This window comes from Chrysochloris asiatica, unplaced genomic scaffold (genome assembly GCF_000296735.1).
Source record: "Chrysochloris asiatica unplaced genomic scaffold, ChrAsi1.0 scaffold00021, whole genome shotgun sequence".
Taxonomy (NCBI): Eukaryota; Metazoa; Chordata; class Mammalia; order Afrosoricida; family Chrysochloridae; genus Chrysochloris; species Chrysochloris asiatica.
Window position 1 is genome coordinate 1,764,717 of NW_006408539.1, and position 5,271 is coordinate 1,769,987.

Below are 5,271 nucleotides of genomic sequence, written 5' to 3' on the forward strand. Positions count from 1 at the left end.
AAAAAAATGGCCAGAGGAGAAAACAGATACTTTAAATGTGGAAAAGTAGGACATTTTAAGAGGGAATGCCCAAAATGGGGGGAAAAAAAAAAAAAAGGGTGGGGGGAGGAGGTGGTCCATAGAAGACAATACTTTATCCCCATAGAAGGGAGAAACGATCTACAGCTAAAATGGTAATTTTTCAAATGGAATTCTTAAGATAAATGTAGACTTAGGCTATTTGAGCTTACAATGCAAAATTCTGAGTTTACCCAGACAAGGTGAAACTTACATGCGAATCAGGCACTGAAAAGTTGTTTTGTTCTGTTTTAGTATCTTTGATAATCTTTCTACAATAAAATTGTATAAATTAATCTATTTAAAGGATAGTTACAAATTTGTTTGGTTGTTGTGATAGCAATTTTTTAAATTATACATTGCTCAAGACTTTGTATGTATTTTATTTGTGTGTTAATATTTCAGATCTTCTGAGAACATAATACTGTTTTAAAAGATATTTGGTGTACCAATATGCTTTCTAAATTGAAAACATTTTTGTTGTTGTTAAAATGTGGGCCACACTGTATGTATGTATTTCATCTTTTTAAGAGGAGGAAAACTATGTTATGCTGTAGACATTAAAAGAACTCTTGGTCCAAACCCATCCCTTCAAATTCACTGTTCATCACTTCTGACCACGAGACCTGGTGCTGATTAAGACCTGGAAAGAGAACAGACTCCAGCCGACCTGTGAGGGCCCTTCCCAGGTGCAGCTGACCATTGAGACAGCCAACCATGGAGGAGTAGACTAACTACTCAAATAAAGAAACCAGTAAAAAGGGACTCTCCCCAAGGGAAATCTCAGAGACAATTCCTCACCTAGGGAACCTCTCAAAGTGACCCTGGAAAGAAGCTGAGAGGCTGCCTTGCCACACCTCTGTCAAATTGTCACGTTTTTCCCTGGTCCCTCTGGCTCTCGGGGGTCTAAAGAACTAGTCCCATTGAGTTGCCACTTCTCAGACCTGGTAAAATGGGGGTGCACTGGAGCTTATAAAGGTATGGGTTCTCTTCCTCTAAGAATGGGCTAAAACATATTGATGGTTGTTGCGTGCCGTGGAGTCGGTTCCGACTCGTAGTGACCCTGTACAGGGTTTCCGAGGCTTTAAATCTTTACGGGAGCAGAATGCCTCATCTTTCTCCCGAGGAACAGCTGGGTACTTTCGAACTGCTGACCTTGTGGTTCACAGCCCGATTCATAAACACTATGCTACCAGAGCTCCTTAAAACATATTGATTAAGAGGAGTGATATGTTGACTATTCATCAAGGACTTATTGAAAATGAAGTTCCTTCTGCAGTTGTTATCTGTGGCCAGCTGCTTCAATTAGGGTTTCAGGTCTCGATATCCTTATCTTTGTCTTGAGGCTAGTCTTCTCAGTATTACCATTCTTGTTGGACTAGAAATGTCTTACCCACTTCCTTGATCCCTGTTTATAGTAGGAGAAAACTCAGGGTACAGGGGTAAATATGAAGCCAGAATAAGAGGGGTCTAGGGCCCAAGGGTTCTAACGTGTCCCTGACAAGATGGTTTGAGTTTAGAAGCTAATATGGGTAAAATGTACCATTGCCATGAGGGAGATGCAAAGGGATTTTGCCTATGACCAGCCAGTCAAGTTAATAGTAGATACAACTATGGCATCTCTCCCTATTCTGTTATCCCGTGCAGATGAGAGAAGTCTCAGAGACAATTGTCCAATGTTGATAAATATCTTTGCCCCTTTAGAACAATGAGAAACAAACATAAATATAGTGTCTTGAGGGGTCCCTGTAATAACTGGAATGATGTTCGGGGGATCACCCAATATCATTAATGGACTTCTAGCTCATACGAGGGTCCACCTCAGCCCCCCATTGCAAACCCTTACAATGCAATCAATCCATTACTCTTAATTATAGATAATCCCGAAACCATGACTAGAGAACCTTCAATAATAGGAAACTATGGATTGGGAGCTGATGTTACAGGAAAGGATCCTATAGGAGTCTCCTCTCTAAAACTAATTAGACAAAACTCAAGCCCTTCCTTTACCAAGGATAGAACTCAAACACAGAATCCTAGAAATGATTCAGATCTAGTACCCTCCCCTTAAGTTCAGAAAATGACCCTTCCAAAGTGACAATTACATAAGTTAAAGAACTCAGACAAACTATAGCTATAGAAACAGGATATGGGGATGCGAATGCTTGGTTGGAATGGATTAAACATTCTGTTCACACTCTAAATAAGAGCGATTGTTACACCTGTGCAACAGGAAGACCGGAAGCCCAAGTGGTCCCCTTTCCATAGAGACTTTGCAGTTCAAACCGACTTTGCAGTCCAGCGTTCCAACACATAGCAACCTGATGTGTAACGGAAGGAAATGTTGACCAGTCTTGTACCACTGTCACAATCATTGCTGTGTTTAAATCCAGTGTTGCAGCCACTTTGTCAATAAACTTATAAATACTTACAATTATTATTTGACTTCACAGATGAGGAAACCGAGTCTTAGAGAAAAGTAAAAACTCAGAGGCTGTTCTCTTTACCAGGATGCTCTTCTGCCTCTCAAAAGCAGGGAACATTTATTCGCACCCACATTTTTTGTTCCTGAGCCAGACATTTCCATCATTGTGTGATTCCTCCCTTGTTGCTTTCACAACCACATGAAGAATTCTAGATTGCGTATGAAATCCTAAGTTTTGAGACACAACTGACTTTTACAGAAGAGTCTTTACTTAAAATTTTCCCATTTTCTTGTTGTTTGTCTTGTAGCTAGGCATCAAGTTTAACTTCTGGATGTCCCCCAGTCAGAATTAATTAAAGGTCTCCTTGTCGAATAAAGATTAAAGGATCTCTGTAAGCAAGAGAACTGTAGGTCTGTGCAGCCTGGGATGTATTTATTCCACTGTTTTTAACCGGTGACGGAAGACTAAGTGGCCCAGTATGTTTGGGTACAGCTCTCTAGGGCTTTCAGAAGAAGGAAAAAGGTCCATTGTTATTGATAGGCTGCCTGTGAGATGCCTCACTGATCACCGGAAAAGGTCTGACCTTTCTGGGAGTTCTGCTGCCCAAGGAAGATTGCATGTTTACGTTTCCTACAAACTACACTCCCTTGACCTGTTTTTAAAAAGCCCTTCCCACCTGCCAAATTAAAATAGAAGGCAGATATTTGTAGTATCATTTTACGAGTCACTTCTCAATTCTCATTAACTGTCATAACTGCTGGTATGAATCAGCCTAGAAAATCAAACTTCTCACTTTATAATGCCTCGTGTCCTAAAGTGATTTATCATTCTCGTGGGTTGTTTTGCTTTTTTTTTAAGACAGAAGAGAAAAAAAAAAAAGGATTACATTCTTCCTTAGTTGCAACTATGATGTGGGGGCAGTATCTGACTTCCTCTAACTCCACAAGGCAGGAAGAGAATTGCCGTCCTCAACATTTGACAATTCCTGTGAGGTGGAGGTCAGACATCTCTACACCCTCCAATCTTTTTACCAATTATGACACCAACCATATCTCCCATGACAATCTACTTCTCTTCTGAGTTTCTATAATTTGTTGCAGTAGATACATGGAACTCACTGACAATACTCACAATTATGAGGTTTGTTAGGGAAGTTGTTAAGTGCCCTTGAGTCTGTTCCAACTCATGGTAACCCTGTATAGGGTTTCCGAGGAGCAACTGTTGAGTTTGAACAGCCAACCTTGACATTCAAACTGACCTTGAAGTCCAGTGCTTATCCTACAAAGCCACCCCAGGACTCCTTTTAGGGAAGTTGTTGTTGTTGTTGTTAAGTGCTGTCAAATCAGCTCTGACCCATAACGACCCTGTATAGGGTTTCTGAGAAGCAACTGGTAAATGTGAACCGCTGACGCAATGTGAACTGATAACATGTCCGAAATAAGAGAGATGAAGTCTTGACATCCTAGCTTTAAGGAACATTCTGGATGTGCTTATGCCAACTCAGATCTGTTTGTTTTTCTGGCAGTCCGTGGTATTTTAAATATTCTTCTCTAACAACATAACTCAAATGCATCAATCCTATTTCTGTAAGTTTGTTCATTTTTGTCGTCTTCCTTCATCTTTAGGTTCATATTCCTCATAATTAAAGGTAATCAGGGCTAACACTTTTCCTCTAGTTGGGGAAAAAGCACTTCTAACTAAAAGAGCTCTGGTAGCGAAGTGGTTATGAGTCGGGCTGCTAATCTCAAGGTCAGCAGTTCAAAACTACCAGCTATTACACGAGAGAAAGATGAGGCTTTCTGCTCCTGTAAAGATTTACAGCCTTGGAAACCCTATGCAGGGTCACTATGAGTCAGAACCGACTCCACGGCACACCACCAACAACTATTCACAAGATAGTTCTGTAATCCACCTGTAGCTGAACCAGTGACTGTGGTTAAGGAAACGGAATAATTTGATTAGTTTAACAAGACAGACCTGTTCTGTTGTGATATCATCTATATCATTTCCTATGCATGTTATTTTCATCTTCTCCTTTTCTTTTATAAGATCTGACAATGGTTTGTCAATTTTATTAATCCTTTCAAAGAACCAAGTTCGTGTCTTTTTAATTTTTTTCTATTGCTTTTCAGTTTTCTAATTCATTTATTTCTACTCTAATCACTATTATTTCTTTTATTTTGGTAGCTTTAGGCTTACTTTGCTGGTCTTTTTTTCTAATTGTTGGAGATGTGTTAATGTGTTGATTTTTGGATGTGTGCATTTATTGCTATAAATTGCCCTCTAAGCACTGATTTTTATATGTCCTAAAGGTTTTCGTATGTTGTACTATCATTCTCATTTGATTCAAGGAATTTTTTTACTTCGTTTTTATTATTATTATTATTTATTCTTATTACCCAGTCGCTTTTAAGCAGGATGGTATTCAATTTCCATGTATTGGATTCCCTCCCACCCCCCACCCCTTAATCTTCCTATTGTTGATTTCTGAAAAGATGCTTTGTTTTGTTTCAATGTTTTTAAATTTATTAAAGCTTGAGTTTTGGCCTAACAGATGGTCAATTCTGGAGAATATTCCATGTTCACTGGAAAAAAAAAATGTGTATTGTACTGATGTTGAGTTGAATGATTTGTATAAATCAAACTGATTGATTTGTTGAGTTTCTTTCTCGTTGTTCTGTCCTTTACCAAAAGTGATGTACTAAAATCTCCTATTATTGAACTCCTGGTGTGGCACTGTGGCACCGAACAACAACTTCATTATAAAGATTAATTGGGCTAATATATA